General features: G+C 35.9%; 1 protein-coding gene across 3 annotated transcripts in view; it reads right to left on the reverse strand.

The window, feature by feature from the left end:
• Nucleotides 1-21,662, reverse strand: part of GALNT13 (polypeptide N-acetylgalactosaminyltransferase 13) — a 446,823-nt gene that overhangs the window by 13,107 nt on the left and 412,054 nt on the right. The window lies entirely within an intron of this gene.

A 21,662-nucleotide genomic window follows, 5' to 3' on the forward strand; every position in this document is an offset into this window, starting at 1 on the left:
TTATAAATTTTCATAAAGCACTTTACATAATTCTTTCCATAACAAAAGTACATCATGTAAATTTTATTACATATTGTCAGTGAGTCTGTGAAGGTGGTAGAATTACCTTCTCTAGGGAGTTCAACAAAGGTAGGCTCTACGCTCACCTTTCTCATGTGCTTTGGGCTGGGCTTGACTACAATTTTCAAAATATCCAAGAAATATCAAGGTGGATTGTATACTCATTGTTAGCTAATTCAAAGTGATACTGTGATCTCTATTGCTTTGTTCCTGGCGTGAAAATTTTATTTATAAACATTGATTATAGAAGTTTGATGAGAGTTACTAAGTAGTTTTCTTCCATTGGCTCTGATAAGCATGGTTCAGGATTCTGTGGGTATCTATTTTTTTCTCTTGCAAAGTCCAGAAGGAGTATATAAGGAAGATGATCTCAGGTCTTTTTGTTTCCCAAACCAAATCTGATAAGATTGCAGGAAGTCAGCTCTACAAATCACTTATAAACTCTGGAGCCCTAGTCTTTAAGCTGAACAAGATAGTCTTGAAAGGATTGCTGTTACAGTATGCCACTCAGGATTTCTCTGAAAATCACAAGTTGGAAGAGGAACATGCAAAGTTAATGACAGAGCCCAAGAAACCTCTTAAGCCAACATCTTTGAAGAAAATCCTTCACAAAGGTTATACATTCTACTCAACAGTATAAAAATGTGATAAGTGAAGTTCCTTTAATAGAACTATATCTTCTTTTGTAATCTATTGGTCAAGTTAGTTCTACAAACAACTAAGACGGCAATTTTTATTCAATTATTTTTTCAGCTCTCATTTGAAAAAGTTAATGACTTTTTATCCCACTTTGTGGACCTTGCTCCTCATTATTTTTTCCAAGATTACTCTGATCTCTGTAACAAATCGGGTTTTATTATCTTCCACTGTATTAGTTTGCTAGGGCCACCATAACAAAGTACCACATGCTGGGTGGCTTAAACAATAGAAATTTATTTTCTCAAGAGTACTGGAGGCTGGATATCCAAGATCAAGGTATCATCAGAATTGGTTTCTTCTGTGAACCTCTTTCCTTGGCTTATAGATGGCCATCTTTTCCCTGTATCTTCACATGGTCTTCCCTCTGTGCTTGTGTGTGTCCTATGTCCAAATCTCTTCTTATAAGGACAACAGTCCTATAGATTAAGGCTCACTCTAATGACCTCATTTTACCTTGATTACATTTTTAAAGATCCTAACTCCAAATATAGTCCATGTTAAGGCACTGAAATTACTAATTCCCCAAGGAAATGCCCGTTGGGGGGCAGGGGCACAGCTCAGCCCATAATACCTATCAACACTTTAAAATGTATCAAAAGAGATAATACATCTTTCCCTACCCCTTGATGAAAACTACTGGGTTTATTATTTTTCTGCTTACTTATCTAGATCCCTTGGGGATTCAATTCAGAAATTAGATTCGTCTGTTTAATATTATCCATTGAAACTCCGAGTGAAATATAATGGCTGATCGTCTCCCCTTCTCTAAACTGGGCTGCTTGGGGTTGGAAGTCTGCAGTGGATAGGGCAGCCTTGACTTCTCTATTTCACTGTCTTAAGTTTTTGTTTTGATTTCATTCTTATCTCTCTTGCCCACTCCCAAATTCCTCCAGGCTTCTAATTAGCTTTTTTATCTTATTTTATTTTTTATTATTGATTATGGTGTCACATAATTGTCCTCATTCCCCAATCCCATCTCAAACCCCTTCCTAAATATGCCCCCCCCCCCACCCTTTGTTCATGGCCACTGGCTTGGCCCATATGCATGCACACAAGTTTTTTGGTTGATCTCTTCCCCTTTATCCCACCCTCCCCTACTTTCCCTCTGAGGTTTGAAAGTCTGTTCGGTGCTTCTCTTTCTCTGGGTCTGTTTTTGTTCATCAGTTTATGTTGTTCATTATTTCCTCTAGATGTGTGAGATCATGTGATCTAAGAAATACCCTTGTAAGAACCTAAACTGAAACAAGCCATAATGGTTATGCTGAGAGGCAAATGAATCAGTGAGCTCCTTTCTGGGCCAACAGTTCAAGTTCCAATTTCAATGTAAAATAGTTCCTTATGTGTATATGTCAGCCATGCTATTTCAGATCTGGTTGGTGGACAAACGGTGGTGATGCAGGTCCGACCGTCTCTGGTTTTGATTCTTCCAGGTTGGTCAAAATCTAGGAGAGGTCTTACCTGAACTGTCTCTTTATATAGCTCCTTCCTATTCTCTGGCCTGGCAGAATTTGATGCTCCCTCTCCTGACTGTGGTTCTTCCTAGATTCCCATCACTAAGTACCTCTCACTGCAGTACTAAGAGGACCACTTTTTATTGCTTGACAACTCAGAAAGGCAAGATGACCCAGGCAGGGCAGTCACTGCAATTCCATTTCTCGGCCAGCTTTGCCATGTGTGAGTCAGGTCTCAGCATGCCAACCCCACAAGTATAAGAAGCACATAGGAAGCTCTCAGAGTGGGGTTCTACATAATTTGTAGGGACCAATGCAAAATGAAAATGCAGAACCTGTTGTTCAAAATTATTAAGACTTTGAAGATTACAGGGCCCTGGTCAACTGCATGAATTGCACATCCATGAAGCTGCCCCGGCCTTGAGTCCTCCTCTTCATAGCTTTGTCACTGGAAACTGGCCCCCCAACCCATAGGGAGGGCAACTACTCCCCTCATAGAATTCCTTACAAAGTTCTCCACCTTTTGAAACCTCCTGTCCTCCTGTTATGTGTTAAATCGTCTCCCTGCAAAAGATATGCTAAAACCCTAAACCCCAATATCTCAGAACGTGAACTTTTTGGAAACAGAGATAATTACTTAAGTTACCAGGAGGTCATATTGGAGGAGGGAAGGCCCTTAAACCAAAATGACTGTCGTCCTTAAGAGAAGACAGAGACATACAGAGAGAAGACAACAAAGCTGTGAATCGGGAGATGGAAATTGGAGCCATGTGCCTACAAGCCATGGGAACTGCTAACAAATTCCAGAAGCTAGAAGAAGCAAGTTATATTATACAAAGCTTTGGAACAACTATTTTTATAATAATTTTTCTATTTAAATATGCACAGTGATATTTACTGTGACTGGGTGATTTTTCTTCTTTTACCCATTTTCATAGAGCTCAAATTATTTTTGTGTTTCTTAATTGATGTCTTACGTGAGTTTAGCAATAATTTCCAAATTTGAAGGACGGTAGCCAATTCCAACCACAATTCCTTTAAATGTTATTCTGATTATTTTTTATTGATTAAGGTATTACATATGTGTTTGTATCCCCTATTCTGATTATTTTTAAGTAAAGGTAAGCATTTTCATTATTCTATATATATATATCTCTGGTTTGTTCTGGATTTTTCATGTCAGTAATGTCCAAAGGAATTTTATAATTCTTCAAATATACACAATGAAGATAAACTTTAAGCAATTTCCAAGGACTGCTATGAGAATGATCTTCTAAAATAATCGGCATGAAATTGATGCTTTATTTTACACAATGAAAGATTGTGTCTATACATTCTTTTAAAAGTTTCATCTGCTTAAAATGCTAATGTTGTATAGTTACTTCTTTAAAAATACTCCTTTATCTTTACTCCTCTGGAAAAATGGAAGCAAATATTTGCTTAGATTAGTAGCATAAGCACATCTTTCAAGCAGTGCAAGTTTCAAAGCAAATACACTGTTTCCTTATTTGGACTAGACCAAGGCTCCTTCAGCAAAAGGCTCAGGAACTAAACGCCCTCTGCTGGCTCTGTCTTGCCATAGGCCTTTTCTTTTATCCTTGGATGGAGAAATATTTTGCAATATACATAATTTATTATATATAATCTCTCTTTAAAAAGTTTCACACACTTATTATATCCAGCTTTATTATGCAGGTTGGGATTTCCCTAGATTTAATTTTAATTTATAAAATAATTTTCCTGTTGAGTTCCTCAGAACAATATTTTCCATAAAGTTCACTTTTAAGGGACTCTATCACTTTATGCCAACTGCTTCATTACTTAGATAAAGACATCAAAGCCAACAAATTTACTGGATTTACCCAATTTGCCTGAGCTTCTTAGTGATGGAGGTCTCTCTGGATCCCAAGGTCATTGTCACTATTATTGTACTTGACCCTAGGCCCCCTTACACACCCATCACTTAGTCGTTTTGGAGCTTCAGGCCCTCTTGGGGATCACTTTAGGTATCTGAAGTATGATCAATTTGAGAAATTTGTTAACAACCATCCAGAGGGAAAAATTATAAGAAAATAAACACAAGATCCCCCCCCCCCCCAATTCTATAAAAATAGCCCAGGAAATGTTGTATTGAAATAACAAGGAAAAACATTTAGCAACAAAAGTTAGAACTTTAGCATTGTGATTTTTCAAAATGCTCTTTTTTATTATATGTCTCACAATCCTGAAATCAGCACAGAAAATGCACAGATGGAAACTGAACTCATCAATGGATCTTCTAAGCAAAGAGATGTTGCTCCCAGACAGGTCCTTTTTCTGTTTCTTGATTCCAGGCTGCATCTAAAGCCTGTTTGCCCAGTGGTTTGTGCAGAAGACGTTAAGGAGAAGTAGCTAGCTTCTAGCTGTGTTTTCTTAACTTACATGCCTAGATGACATCTGTGGTGTTTCACAATTCCAATGATCTAAAACTGTTATTATAAACAAGATGTGGGTGTGAATCTCGTGTTCAATGTTTCCATCCTGTCCTGAAATCATCTGTGACGTATCAAATCTTCCTTTCACTTCATTAAAACGGAATGTAATAATTTGCTGTTCCTTAGTTTGTGCTCAGCAGTCATCTAATTCTTGAGTCCCTGACTCAGTATGTGCTGATCACATACTGAGTATTAGTATTCTTCACATAGGAGTATTCTTCCTGTTCTGTTGTACTCAGGAAAAGATTACCCTCTTTATATGACTTCCTTCATGCAGCTCTTTGTAAGGACTATTTGAATGTGCAGATGTGGACTATGGTGAATTCTCAGAGCAGAGTTACTGCGCTTTGTCAAAATCTTGGCTTCATTTTTTGGGAAAAGAGACAAAGATGCCCTTGTTTCCTGAGCTATTTAAGAGTTTGAGTGAAATAATCCATGTAAACTCTAAACACAGTAGCTGTCCCAAGTAACATCTAAGAATAGGTTATTATCTGTGCAAATTTTAGACATATAATCTATATTTATTATATTCTGTCTCATCCTTTGTTTTATTTTTAAGCCTTGCTGTCCCTATAACAATACTAAGGATATTTTTTCAACACCTACAGAAACAATTCTAGAAAAAGTGTATGTTCCCAATAATTACTTACTGAACTGAAGTGAAAATAATTTGCCTTTAGAAATCTCTAGTTCACTTTGTGGAAAGAGCAAGAAAGCTAATATAATCAGGGGGATGCACTAATACAATAACACAGTGTGATTGATGTTTCTACCTTCTACTTCATTGTTAAATCTTCCCATTTTAAACACTACTGATGCTAAAGATTATATACTAGAGGCCTGGTGCACAAAATTGGTGCACTCGGGGAGGGTTGGGGGGTTAGAGGGGACCCAGCCCGACCTGCTCTGCTCTCTTGCAGTCCAGGAGAACTCTGGGGAAGTCTGACTGATGCAGGGTCAGGAGAGGCTTCTGCTACCACTGCTGTGTTCGCCAACTGTGAGCCTAGCTTCTAGCTGAGCAGGGCTCCTCCTGTGGGAGTTCACTGACCATCCAGGGGGCAGCTCTGTGTTGCACATCTGTTCCTTGGTGGTCACTTCATGTCATAGCAACTGGTCATTCCACCATTCGGTCAATTTACATATTAGTCTTTTATTATATAGAATATTTAACACTTTACACTGCTTTGAAGGGTTTTCAATGAAGTCTAAAATTCAAGAAATCTAACATGTAAACATTATGCCCAGATACTTATACTTTATTATTATTATACTATTAAGTACAAATTTGAGCCCAAACACAATTTCTTCCAAAAGATGCCCCACTAGCTATTTGAATGTGCAGATGTAGACTATGGTGAATTCTCAGATGACCCAAATTTTCTTGCCCCCTGTTGTATATGCCCTGTATAAACACACTTCCTTTGAGTATGGGTGAGACTTTGATTATGACAAGAAAGTCACTTTATGATTACATTATTCTATACAAGACCTCCTTTTAGCCAACAGAAAAGAGAGCTTTTTCTACTGGCCTTCAAAATATAAACTGCTACCTAGCCAGCATGGTCAGTGGTTGAGCATTGAACCTATGAACCAGGAAGTCATGGTTTGATTCTGGTCAGGGTACATGCCTGGGTTGCAGGCTCAATCCTCAGTGTGGGGCATGCAGAAGGCAGCCAATTAATGCTTCCCTCTCATCACTGATCTCTCTCTCCCTTTCTCTCTCTTTTTCAATCTCCCTTTCTCCCTGTTCTCCCTTACCCTCTGAAATCACTAAAAAATATATTTAAAAAAGAAAAGACTCAAACTGCCACTTTTTGTGTGTGTTAATTTTATTTATTTTTTACAGAGAGGAGAGAGGTACAGAGAGTTAGAAACATCGATGAGAGAGAATCATCGATTAGCTGCCTCTTGCACAACCCCTACTGGGGATGTACCCGCAACCAAGGTACATGCCCTTAACCAGAATCGAAACTGGGACCTTTCAGTCCACAGGCCGACGCTCTATCCATTGAGCCAAACCGGTTTCGGCCAAACTGCCACGTTTTGAAGAGGGAAATACAACAGGGAACTAAGGGCTATAACTAAGGGCTGCCCTTGCTGCTGAGAGCAACCATTGGCAGAAAGCCAGGAAAAACAAAACAAAACACACCACCAAAAACAAAAAAGGAGGGACCTCAGTCTTCCTACTGCAAGAAATTGAAGCTTACCAATAATTAGAAATCTTGGAAAAGGATCTGGAGCCTCACGGATTGAAATCATAGCTCCAGCCAACACCTCCCTATCACCTGTTTGCAACCCTGAGCAGACATCTCAGACATGTTGAGTCTGAATTTCAAGCCCACAGAACTGTGAGGTAATAATTTTATATTGTACTAAGCCTCTACATTTGTAGGGCTTTGTTGTTCTACAACAATAGAAAACTAACACACTGACCATCAGGAAAAAGAAGGTTCATGCAAGAACTAGAACCATTCTTACCAAGTGGAACACCTTCTCCTATGCTTTATCTCTATCATTTATTTATTTATTCTTCCAATTACCCATCTACTTATTCAACTGATACTTTTGAGCACATAGAATGTTCAGGCTTTCTCCAATCCATATGAGCCCTATATAAAACTCTAAATGTGATATATAAACATAGAATAGAGTGCCAACATTTCTGTAAGTTTCCTCCAACATTCCAGCCTGCCTTGAACTCTATTCTCTAAGAGTTCATTACTAATGATTTTCTGTAACATTTATCTTTCTCTTGCTGGTCCTGTGTGCTATGTTTTTCCACTGATCATATCATTCTTTTGGTATTGGTCCTCACACATATAAATTGCAAGAGAAGAAAAGTGCATTCTTGGATGAAATACCCTCCTTTAGCCCTGGGCAATTGAATACCAATTTTCCCTTTGTGAACTAAGATCAGCTCCATAGTGTAGCTTCCTCTAAAAGCTGACATTGAGATGATTCAAGGGCAAGCCATTTATCAGGTAGAATTCAGCATTTCCCAAAGTGTGGTATGCGTACCCCAGGGGTATGGGAAGAGTTTGGTGGGGGTACACGTTGCACCGGAGTTTGGTGGGGATATGCATTGCACCATGCTTAGCTGTGCCTAATTCTATGTTCTCATGAGTATGAGGGGTACTCAGTGTTACGAAAATTATAGAAGGGGTACACATATGTCAAAAGTTTGGGAAACACTGATAGATGATCCCAGGACAGACCACTAGAGTGATAAGGGAGAGTAGCCAATAGAAGACACATACTTTAATGAATTGTACTGTGGGCAACTGAAGCTTAATCCTGCTGGGGATCTTTGGCAACTAGTATAGAACAAGCTCCCTAGTCTCAGCCTCCTCCAAGGTGAAGGCGCTGGGGGAATGACACCACTGCCCCCAGCTGTTGCTTGAAGAGTGCTTCTGGGGAGTAGAACTGATCCATTCCCCAGGTGTGGCTAGATGGACAAAGCAGCCTCTGGCAGTAAAGGGACAGAGGTTCTGGCCTTTGGATGTTGAGCTGGAAGCACATGGAAGACATTAAACAACATTTGGGAGCACCTGCTGTTCATTGAACAAACTATCAGTCATTTAAAAGACAACGTCTATTAAATATGATCTACCACATCTTATATACGATACATTTCTTCACAAACCTTTCAGGTAAGCATTATTATTCTTTTAAAAATGAGGATAATGAGGTTTAAAAAGATTAAATAAACTTCCAAAGTCACTCATTTTGAAAATGAATGAACCTATCTTTGAAGTATGATTTATCAGGCCCCAAATACCATGCCCTTTTCACATGCTCTTTCTCACATTAGCATTTCACTTCTCAATCATTTTTTTAAAAATTAAATTCCATACTTTATTCAGATTTTACTAATTTCCCCCTAAAATTCCACATGAGCCCATTTCCCCCCAGCATTCCATCTAGATTACCACATTACATTGATTTCAGAGAGGAAGGGAAAGGCAGAAATAGAAACATTTCTATTTCCTGACCTATAAACCTGTGACCTCCTGTTCATAGGTTGACGTTCAACCACTGAGCCATACTGGGCACACTGGCCAGGCTCCACTTTCCTCTTTTTGATAACTTTGACAGTTTTGTAGAGAAGAAGTAGGGTAGTTTCCCTCAGGTTGGGTTTGTCTAATACTTACCTACTAATGGTTAGATTGAGGATATAGGTATTTAAGAAAAAGGTCACACAGATGAAGTGCAGTTGTCATTACATCATATCTAGGGCGCATGGTATCAACCTGACTTACAATGTACAACTTGGATCACTTGCCCAGACATAGCATTTGCCATGTTTCTTCACTATAAGTCACCACAACCCCCTTCCATGGTCTAGTCTTTGGAAGCAAGTCAATAAGCACAGCCCACGTATAAGGTAGGAAGAAGAAAAAATTCCATCTTCCAGAAGGGCAATCATAAATTACTTGGAATTCTATACAGGAGATCCTAGAGGTCAATGTTAATGTGTCATAACTTCAGTCTAAAATTGGGCATCATATCCTTTTATTTGATTTACTATTTCTTAAGATTCCCAAAATAAAACATGAGTCCAGCTCATGAGCCACTTGTTTCATTCACTGGATAAAGAAAAGGTCTCTATAGTAGGTGGATTCGGCCACCTAGAAGTGGCATTTTTTCTCTGTAGTCTCTAGGCCCTGGATTGAGCACCTGCAGGTGTGACCTTTGACTATGTCTTTGTTCATTCCTTGATGCTACAGTGGCCATAAAATGCATTTTGAAATTTATTAAGAATCAGGGTTTTTGTGGTGTGTGTGTGTGTGTGTGTGTGTGTGTGTTTGAAAAAGAAAGAACCTCTTAAAAGCAAAAATACATGAAGTTCTGCACATTCCACCCAAATGCACATATTTTGCTTCTTTTAAACTTAAAAAAATATCCCCAAATCTATTTATAAAATTAGCAACTAAAGAGTTGAAATATGTCTATCTGGTAGGTTTTCAAGACTAAGATTCTTTATGAGAAATGAAGATGGACGCTAGGCTGTTTCCATGGTAACTCAGTGAAGCAGGCCTTTTTTCATTTAATGGAAAGGTATCATTTCTGTACGTACCACATGTAGCTCGTTGCTCTGTATTGGATCAAGTCCTTTGATAAAAGAATAAAAGAAATGCACTGCAAAAAAAGTTCTATAGTTCTGTCCCTGCTTGTGGTTAAATTATACTTGGGCACTAAATAACAAGAATGAAAAGCCCTTTTCATGTTGGCTATATTCATTCACCAGGCCATTTTTAATAACAAAAGTGCATGTCCAAGTATTTTCATGAGTTTGGATTAGACATAGGTTACAAGCTGTCCTTTGACAACCTTTGTAGTCTGAAAGCTCTTTGCTCCTTTGTCAGTTCAAAATCTCCTTGCTTGAAACTTACATTCTATTATTATCTTAGGTCCTCTACTTATCAAACTTAATTTTCTACTCTCCCTAGTCCAGGCCTGCCACTCCATTTGGTCCTGTATCCTACTGGCTGTCCTCATACACCCATTCTTTGTGCTCTCTGTCAGTTTTCTAAAGCCGTTTAGAACCATTCCTTTCCTTATCATACCTTTTGTGTGTGTGTGTGTGTGTGTGTGTGAATGCTTCCTACATAGCCGCAAAAAATTCTTTGTTTCAAGAATCATTGTTTTATATTACTTTTGAGATTGATATGGAAATTATGTTCCTATTTACTTATTTATCTTTCATCTTGCAAGAAAGTGGAAGTGGACTTACACAGAATTTTATATTTATGACGTAAAAATAGATAATAGGGAGGAAACAAAAGAGACAAAACCTATCCACACCTATATATATAAAACCCTAATGTGCAAATAGGCTAAACGGAAGAACAACCGAACAACAGGTCTCTATGATGTACACGGACCACCAAGGGGCATGTGCAGAACATGGTGGGCATTAGGCTGGCAGGGGAGCAGTTAGGCATCAGTCAGGCTGGCAGAGAGTGGTTAGGGGTTGATCAGGCTGGCAGGCAGAAGCAGTTAGGGGCAATCAGGAAGACAAGTAGGTGAGCAGTTGGGAGCCAGCAGTCCTGGATTGTGAGAGGGATGTCTGACTGCCTGTTTAGGCTGGATCTTACTGGGATTGAGCTTAAACAGGAAGTTGGACATCCCTGGAGGGGTCCCAGTTTGGAGAGGGTGCAGCTGGGCTGAAGGACATCATCACCCCTGTGCATGATTTCATGCACTGAGCCTCTAGTAATATAATAAAAATAATCTAAGAATGAGCTAATATAAATAATAATCAATAAAATATTTTTTTTTCTGTATTGGATTATGTGTTTTGTAGGAAAGGAAAAAACAAACAACAAACAATACACAAAACAAAACCTTTTACTCAGGAGACAAATAACTCTTGATAATATCCAGTACAATCCTAGTATGAAATTCTCATAAGGGAATCCATGTCATTAACAAATAGCATCTTTACAACCTTCCTCATACACAAAACAAGAGTTGGTGCTTTAGGTATATATTTATATTCCTCTTGGTGCCCATATGCTATTTGAGTACATGTATGGTATTTATATGCTATTCAACAAAATCTTGAGTAATAAGTTTACTTTTTTTTCTTTCTTTAAATCATTAGTTTTTGGTTAGCAAGCAGGTTGCTCAAAACTGTTACATTGCTCTGAGAGATTTTCTAAAAGCATTTATTTTCTAAATGTTTTCCCCCCACCCCCTAAATTCAAACTTTCTAAATTCAGTTATCCTGTCACGGACTCAAAGGTTTCACAAATCGTTTGGATTTCCTGCTCTTGCCTCTTTAACAAAAGAAATGAAGCATACTAGAACTGATGGACATCTAGTTCAAACATATCAATGTATAGTACTGGACACTGAAGGACAGAAAGGACAAAGGCCCGTCATCCAGACACTGCCTTGACAGAAGGTTTGTGCCCCGCCCCCCACTCATATATGAAGCCCTAAGACTGCCAGGTGATGGTATTTGGAGGTGGGATCTCTGAGAAATAAATAGATTTAGGTGAGGTCATGACTTTGGGCCCCCCTTAATGGGATTAGTGTCCTTAGAAGAAGAGGAGACCAGAGCTTGCTTTCTGTCTGTGGCATGTGAAAGAATGATGCATAAGAAAAGCATCTGAAGGTAAAGTGAAGAAAGGATTGAGGTTCTGAAGATTGAAAAGGAACAGAGAGAAAAGTTCTACTGGGACCAAATAGTTGATGGAGAAAACTAGCAGAAAATGTGGACCCTATCTCTAAGCAACAGGAACTTTAGAGCAGATAAAATGGTGAGCTGAAGAAGCAGGTTAATGCTGCTCCCAACAAAACATTTTTCTTTTATTAGATTTTTTTTGGTTAATAGCCTACAATTCTCAGTGAGAAGAGTTCTGTTGGTGGTGTGGGATAAGAGAGGTATATATGCTTCTGTGTGTGTGTTGGGTTTTATGAAACTAGGATAATATGCAACTTTCTACTTTATGAGAATGTGTGATATTTTACTTTTTACAGAAGGGTGTGTTTTTTTAAATCAAAATATTAAGGGAATCTCATTTATTAAATTAAATGAAATGTATGTGAAATTTCCCAGAGTACTTAACATATTTTAAAATGTGAGTCTATGGAAATTTAATTTTAAACACTTTAGAGTGTGGGCTGATATAATTATATACTATAATTAAATATCATTATGTTTAATCAATAAAAAATATTTTTATCCTACTATGTGCACTGACATGTATTGACATCGCCATTTCCTAAGACACCTTCTAGAGACTATCATCCCCTCTAGCCCAGTCTGGTGGCCCTCCTGTGGCTCCCACGGCCCATTTCCCAATTACTGCTACTTGATCAGGAATCACAGCAGAACTTTTTACTATTTCAACACCAGGAATAACTGAGCCTCTTCTGAAGCTGGTTTACTTCTACATTTTGACATAATGAATCATATAATCCATTTTGTACTTGTAGCTAGAAAGCTAAGAGCCAAATTGTGGCTTATTAAAATGAATATAAGATTTCAGGGAATTGATTTTAAGTACTTTTACAGTAAAATACAGTAAAATAGTAAAAGTGCTTTGTAGGTTGACTTGCATTGCCAATTTTTCCATAGCTTTTGAAAATAAAAAGTCATATGTGATCGATGTTAACTATCATTATGCGGAGATACATAAAATTAGACTGTACAATGTTTAGAAGAAAAACTAAATCTAAGAAACAGACAATATTAGTATTTAATTTTTAGGAAACATTTAGGAAAAAAAAAAAATCTGACATCTGAGTAACTCCTATCAGGGAAAGAAAAGGGTTGAACACAATGGATTTGTCATTTGTTATTATGCCAGGAAATATTCTGGCCAGGCAAAACTAGGCAGAATTAGATTTTAATTTTAAGTTCTTAAAAATTTTAATCAACCCCAAGCTTAGTAGATGTTCTTTTAACATAAATAATAATACAATTTATTTGAATTAATAAAATGTTATTTATGGTTATTTGCTCAGTTCTTTTTATTTATTTTTATCTTTTAAAAATATATTTTATTAATTTTTTTATAGAGAGGAAGGTAGAGGGATAGAGAGTTAGAAACATTGATGAGAGAAAGAGACATCGATCAGCTGCCTCCTGCACACTCCCCACTGGGGATGGGCCCGCATCCAAGGTACATGCCCTTGACCGGAATCGAACCTGGGTCCCTTCAGTCCACAGGCCAATGCTCTATCCACTGAGCCAAACCAGTTAGGGCTTAGTTCTTGAGTTAAGATTAAAAAAATTACAACAATTTTTAGAATCCCTGTGCAGAATTTATTAACTATTAACAAAAGAGGCCATTATCATTTAATATTGTAAGCATTCACTTTTAGTTATTTTATATTTTTCAATTTTTTAAAATGTAGGACTTAGAGCTTATTGACAATGTTCTCTGCTACAATGACACTAAAATTGAAAAGAGAATACAAAAAATCAAAATAAAATGGAATCTCCATAAAATTTCCGTAATTGAAACATTCTGTAGAACCAGTGTAATTTAAAGCTATTCTTTTTAGCTACCACTTCATTTCTCACAGTAGCAAGATGAAATAATATATATTTTTAACTTTGAGGTAAGTTTAATATCTTAGACCTCTTTTCCAAAGAGGTGAATTGCTTACAGATACTAAACTAGATTATTTCTGGAGTTTCTCCTATATTAATTTCCTGTGGCTGCTGAAACAAATGATCACAAACTTAGAGGCTTAAGGCAATGGAAGTTGATTCTCTTACAGTTCTGGGGGCCAGAAATCCAAGCTCAGTTTCACTGGGTAGAAATCAAGGTACCAGTAGGTCAGCATTCCCTCTGGAGGTTCAAGGCAGAATTTCTTCCTTGCCTCTTCTAAAGCTTCAGGGCAACTGCCTGCATGCCTTCACTTGTAACCACATCATTCCTTCTCTGCCTCTGTGGTCTTATTCTGTGTGTGTCAAATTGCTCTCTGCTTATTAGGATACATGTGATTGCATTTAGTTAGGCCACCAGATAATCCAGGATAACCTCCCATTCTCAAAACCCTCCATGGAATCACACTGTGAAGCCATTTTAGTTGTATCAGGTAACATTCACAGGTTTTAAGGATTAGGATGTGGAAATCTTTGGGGGTCATTTTTCAGCCTACCACAGCTCCAAGTCTAGGCATTTTCAAAGAAACAATTTCATTCTCCAGGAAGATTTCTCCTTTATGTGAGTGAAATGCTGAAACTATTTCTGTGATAATAGCAGGTTTTTAAGTAACTTTTGTATATTTTTGTATGTTTTTGTATGTTTTGTATGTTTGTATGTATGTTTTTAAGAAATTTTTGTATGAACTTTTTTACTCATTCATTTATATAGTAAGCAATTTTTGCTATAGAAGTTTTAAAAAGGAAAAGAAATAATTATTGCTTTCAAGAAGAGTTTACAATTTATTTCTGAAGAGATGATGAATAAACATACATAACTGAATGACAGCATAAGGGCTAAAATGTAAGAGAAATATTGAGAGATAATATAAAAATAAAAAAATGAGAAACAATTAAATATTATGAGTTCAGATAAAGGAAATATCAATGTAGATTGCAAAGTAGAAAAAATGCAATACTATATGAAGAAGATTGAGTTTTGAATTGGAACTAGATAAACCATGTAAACTATGGAACTGTGTAAACTAGAATTTATATGGTTAGAAAAGTAGGTAAAGGTCATACCATGTTGGTATAAGAAAGATGATTAGAAATTTTATTTTTTTGAAAAAGTCTGATCTGGCTATACTCAATAGAGTTGAAGGAGCTGTATAGGTGAGTTACAGGAGTTAAACTTACAAAGGTAGGAAGTGGTCAGATTAGATAGAACGTGGGCTTATAAAGAATATTATTTTTATCGTGTAAAAACCAGGCACTTAAAAAAAGAGTTTTGTTCATTTTTCTAGTTGGAAGTGATATGTTGGAAGGAGTCCTCACTTCATTATGGAATGTGAGTAGAGTGAAGATGGGAGCAGATTGGAGCTACGGGGAAGCTATATTGATAACTATTATAGTAATCAAACTATGGATGCAATAAAAGCCCAGACAGAGTAAGTAGAATTATTATTGAAAGAAAAGAATAGATAAAAATGACAATAGAAGGAATCCACAGGGCTTAGTGTCTAGTTTGGGGATGCAGAGGTGATGAAAGGTAAGAGAGGAAAATGTAAAAAATGGATTAAAGCAAAAGAGGTGGGGATTGGTAAACTATGTACACATATAATACCTTAATAATAATAAAAAAAGACTTTGAATAAAAGATGTAGTTAGAGATACATTGAGCTTGAGGCTACACTTCATTCAAATATAAATGTGCATTAGTCAGGGAGGGTAGGGATATCTGGGGGAAATAATAGATCAACCGAAGGACTTATATTCATGCATACAAGTACAACCAATGGACACAAAACTCTGGGGAGGGAGGGCATGTATGGGAGGGATGGGCAATGGTATATGTACAAAGATAATAATTTAATAAAAAATAAATAAATAAAAGAAAAAAATGTGCATTAGTCAGTTTGAAACAATGGATGGAAACCCAGTGACTATTATGACTTTAAGCTTCTTTATAGATAAATTCGAGGGGATCAATTACCTAGGAAAATTAATAGGCTCACTGGCTTGTACCTGTATCCCAAAGGCTTTGCTGACACATGACTGATCTTGTAATTGAAGGCACTGTTGAGACTTTCTCTGAATGAAACTAACCCTTGTTGATGGACGTGAGGATGAGCAGAGACCTCATAATCTCCGGAAAAAGTGGACCAATGTAAAATGTTTGTTTTGAGATATTCTCTCCTACTGACATCATAGGCTAACATAGAGTTTCTCTTATAGGCTAAGATAGTAAGGTTTTATTTATTAAATGAATGATTGAGCCAAATTACCATTTCATCCTCAGTAGAGTTTACTCTTCAAGTAGGAGCATAAGCCAAGACCAGAGATGTTCTCCCAACCAAGTATTAATTAGATTGAAAGGCTCTTAGAATAATTCCTGTTTCTAGCTTGCATATATCCAACTCATTTAAACATTGAATGAATGGTACGTATTCATTCTTTCCTCCATTTCATTTCACTTGCAAGTTTATTTTGTGAAATCCCTGGTGAGTTTAAATTGCATCATGCAAGTTACTAAAATTGGACAAAATTAGTGTAGAAGTGGCTTCTAAGTAATTATATTACTTATAAAAATGCAAACTTTAAAATGAATACATATGTGTTGAATGAATATATTCATTACAATCTGGGAGAACATTAGCATGTACTACTAAAATAATTAAGCTTTCTCTAGGAGAGGGTCCGTAATGAGAAAAGAATCTATAACTCTCAAAAAGTTGTAATATACCTGTTATAATGTTAGAGAAAGGAGGAAGAGAAATCTGTATAAAAGTATAGATAGGACCTAATGGTCTCTTCTTTATCTTGGCAGACAAGAAGTTTTAATAAGGGGTTAGCATAAGCTTTCGTAAAGGCTTGCTACCTTGAAAAATTGCTCTGAATCACCTACTGCAATAAATTACATGGAATGACTGTATGTGCTTTCTAGCTCTCTTCAAATGAGTGTCTTTAGGGAGAAAGAGAAACATTATAAACACATTTGCTAAAATGTGAACATTTTTACATCACTTAATGTTATTTGTATTTTTTAATTTGGAAGAAATGAATAAAATACATATGGGGGTTGCTCCCCACCCCTGCCCTGTTTTGTTTTGAAGATGCACTGCAATTCAAAGGGAAGCAGCATTGAATTTTTAAAAATTGTATACTGATACTTAATTTCAAATAAATGGTCATTTTAACAAATATATTAATCTAATTTGAACCCAAGTAAATTTGAAATAGAAATTACTGTCAATATTTCAGTTGGTATAATATGTGCCCAATGAGACTAAGATCTATTTGCCAATTTTTGTATTGGTTCCTTTAAGATGATGTAAATGTCATTGGAAAGCATCTCATTAAAAAGAATGGTATTTCTACATCAAAAAGAGAAAACATAAAGGCAAACAATGATTGGAATACTGTTTAAAAGTCTGTATATAAAAATAAACTGTAAACAAAAATGTTAAGTCAGAAAAATATCTGCACTGTGACAGTAGTTAATAATCTTATTAATAAAGTGTGATTATAAGTAGATAAGAGAAAAAAGAATCCTCTCAACCCCCAATAAAAACATAAGCAAAAACTATGACTTGGAAATTCACAAAGTATTGATGCCAATTTTAAAAATACTTAAGTGCACTGATAATGTTAGAAATGTATTCTACCTAATAAAAGAGCAACATGCTAATTGACCATACTTTTGTGATGCCCACCAATCAGGAGTGAGTATGCAAATTAACCCAACAAAGATGGTGAGTTAATTTGCATACACAGGCACTGAGCTGCTGGGGGCAGGGCAGGCCTCTAGGCAGCATGGGAAGGTGGAAAGGCAGCTCCAGCCAGAGCGAAGGCAGTGCCTGTAGCCGGGGGAAGGAAGGCCCATTCTTACACAAATCTTTGTGCATTGGGCTTCTAGTTTAAAATAAAGTAAAATGTTTCTCCCATACTAAATTGACAAAGATAAAATATAATTCCCAGTTAGGTTTGGCCACTGTGATCACAATCCTGGGGGAGTATGGTTGGGAACTAATATAAATGCAGTGAATATAAATTTGGCATAGTCAACTGTTGTTTTTGTTTGTTAGTTTTTGTTTTTAATATATTTCATTGATTTTTTACAGAGAGGAAGGGAGAATGGAGAGTGGTAGAGAGCTAGAAATGTTGATGAGAGAGAAACATCGACCAGCTGCCTCCTGCACCCCCCCACCGGGGATGTGCCCGCAACCAAGGTACATGCCCTTGACCGGAATCAAACCTGGGACCTTTCAGTCCGCAGACCGACGCTCTATCACTGAGCCAAACCAGTTTCAGCTGTCAGCTGGTTTTAAGTTCAAACTGGCTTTACCACCTCAATCACTTTATTAATCTCTCAGAGTTTACATTAGAATCATGAGTAGAATTAGGGTAATACATCATGTATTAGATTGCTGTGAGAATCAAAGAGGCTAAGGCATGTCAAATGTCTATCAGAGTGTCTCTTCCTATTTTAGCTATTAGGAATGAATACAATATGGATGGGGGTTGCTTAGCTCCCCCAATTTTGTCCTATTAAATTGGTTAGACATTAAAAATGACAATTTGTCACTATGTACTGAAAGACCTATACTGCTGAATAACCACTGATATTTCAAATTTACTTCTGGACTTTTTTTTTCTTTTTCTGAAAAGTTAATATGAGTGTTTAACGATTTTAGCTATAAGGTTATTGATGAGCCTTTTCTATAACAATGGAAGTTCACAAATAACACTTTGGGTTAAACAATAATAGATTGATTAAGTACATTATAATTTGCTCATTAATAATGCATCCTGTTTAAGTTAAGAAGTTACTAGCCAATAGATAGTTTAAAAAATTTTTATTTAGGTTTTGAATAGTGAGTATGTTTTAAGTTTGTGAGTGGAGCAGTATGCAACTAATAGTGCAATTAGAGAGAACAGTTATCAGTAAACTGTAGAGAAATGAAAATACACAGAGCATCCGGGGAATGGAAAATTTAAGACATACGTTTAAAATACAGGGATTATTAGGAAGACTATGCTGGAAAACCAAATGGGAATACAAGTATTATGAGTTTTGTATATCATAACTAATGAATTTCTACTTTATTCTTTGAACAGAGAGAATTATTGGAGATGTTACTAAAGTTTTAATTATAATGTAGCATGTATGAGATATATGAATGAACTTCTACAAGATGTATGCAAATAATGAGATGTTTTGACTCCTGCAGGTTAAAGAAGATATAGGATAGGATAAATATAGGGTCCCTCATTATAAAAGGATTTAAGGTTAGGAGTAAAGGGATTACTTTTACCTGATATTTGATAGAAATATCAGGATTTGGTGACCAATTAAAATTCAAAAGTTAAGTGTCTATGTTGTGATTCAATTTTGGATGATTGTATAAAAAGGAAGAAATTGAGTACATCTGAAAATAGTTGTGATTTTAATAATTAATTGGCAATAGATTCTAGAGCTCAGGAGAGAGGCTGGTGAGAAAATATAAAATCTGAGTCATTAGTATTGTAGGGGACAGAGAAATGCTTCCAGGAATCTACCAGGTACATTATCTTTTCAGAACTATAGAGAACACAATTCCATAACTTCTAGTAAAACACTTCCTACCAGTAAATTGTAAGTTCTTTATTTCATATGTAAAAATATAGGTTCAAGTTTTAATCAAATTCCTTTTTATTTTCATCCTTTTGAAAATGTTTAATGATCATCATAATATTACTTGCTAGTAAAAGAGCATATCAAGAACAGATAGGAATGGAGTGGCTAATTTTGTCATTATTATTTGGGGTAGAAGAATTTTATTATTAAGATTTTTAAAAGAGCACTTCAAGATGATCAAGTATTGAATTTAATAATAACACTCCAGCTGCTATCTTGTTTTTCCAGTATTCCTACTATAAAAACTTCCATACATTCTTTCATCTATTTATTTAACTAATAGGTTTTTTTAGGTACCTACTATATCCCAAGCCTTGTGCCAGATGCTGGGGATAAAGAGAGGAGAATGTGCTGGATATATGAGTGTTTAAGAAAAATATATCTAACCAACTACCTACTGAAGGTTAGCTTCTTAGTGATATCTCCAGAGCTAAAAAAAGAAAAGAAATACCAGAACTCCTGTACAAAGAGAAAATGGTTAAGGTATAATTGTCAACAGGCATGAAGAACCTTCTTTTAGAAATGTAACTGAGTGGAGATACTAAAAAATCAGGGTTAACATTTGTTAATGACTTTTGTATAAAAGCAGGAGAGAGAAATTTGAATATTTTTATGGATTGAGGCTACTTTTAAGAATTCAAAACGAAATAACCATAAAAATAGATGCTGCTTCCATGGTAACAAAAAAGGATAGCAATAAAAAAACAGGGAAGGTAGCTGTGAGAACAGAATCCTAAAATCTGTTCTTTTTTCAAGTAAGTCTAAAATTTAAACATGTTCTTAGAAATATTTAGTTCTACCAAAGTATAAATTATAATAGGGTTTTATATAATGGGTTAATTTTTTCATAATATATATTTGTTAGAACTACAGGAGAGGCCGATTATTTTATTAGCTTAACAATATCAGAGGGAGTGTTGTGCATTTATCTTGCCTCTGACATAGTCACTAAATGAACATTTTATTTTTTTCTTATAGAAGTACAAAGAGAAATAACTAAGAACACAAATAAAATAATAAGTAAATATAATAATTAATGGCAATAAGTACTGAATGTCTAGTATATGACAGGCTAGTGTTAGTTGTTTTTATAGATTTTAATAATCTTTAGAGGGAAAAAATTGGGGAAAATCTTTTATACACTTTATAGATAAAATATTAAAGAAATTAACCAGAGAACTTATATGCATCTATACATAACCCATGGACAGACAGTGAAGGCCTGCAGGGCAGGGAGGTGGAGGGAGCCTCCAGGGTAGAGGGGGCCACTGAGGGAGATAAAGAGAACATCTATAATACTTTCAAGAATAAAGATACATTTAAAAAGTATTATGTAACTTACCATCAATTACCCAGGCTATACTAATGCTACAAAATGATGTTCTTTTATTATGATACATATATACAAAATATGTGGAGTAAAAGTAAAATTTCCTATTTCAATTCAATCTTTTCACCAGAGGTAATCTATATCCCAGATAGATTTCTATACATATCTAATATAGTAGATAATAATCCATATAAATCTAGATATTTTAGATAATACATAGAGAGAAAGGTTCACACGTATTTTTTTTTTGTAAATGAGATCATTCAAAATAAATTGTATTGATTTTATTATCATCTTTTCAATTTTTTTTAAAAATATATTTTATTGATTTTACACAGAGAGGAATTGAGAGGGACAGAGAGTTAGAAACGTCAATGAGAGAGAAACATCGACCAGCTGCCTTTTGCACCCCCCCCCACTGGGGATGTGCCCGCAACCAAGGTACATGCCCTTGACCAGAATCGAACCCGGGACCTTTCAGTCCGCAGGCCGACACTCTATCCACTGAGCCAAACCGGTCCCGGCCTCTTTTCAATTTTGATAACAATACATACAGACTTCTCTCAGTCATTTTGCTGGCTATGCAGTATTCTATACTATGAATACATCATGATTGAATTAAATATTGCCCTCTTGGTAAATATTTAGTTGTTTTCACTGTTTGTATTATAATAAAAAGGTTCCAGTAAACATTCTTGTACATATATTTATAGACATGAACAAATATTCATAAAGGTGAAAAATATTTATTTTAATTTCTATCTTGTCACTAAATTCATGATGTAGAGACATTAAAATATCTGTAGGTATAGGATTTTAGCTTTTGTTCATTTCATTTATGAATTCCTGAGGTTCTAACATT

Source organism: Pipistrellus kuhlii, unplaced genomic scaffold (assembly GCF_014108245.1).
Source record: "Pipistrellus kuhlii isolate mPipKuh1 unplaced genomic scaffold, mPipKuh1.p scaffold_m20_p_7, whole genome shotgun sequence".
Taxonomy (NCBI): Eukaryota; Metazoa; Chordata; class Mammalia; order Chiroptera; family Vespertilionidae; genus Pipistrellus; species Pipistrellus kuhlii.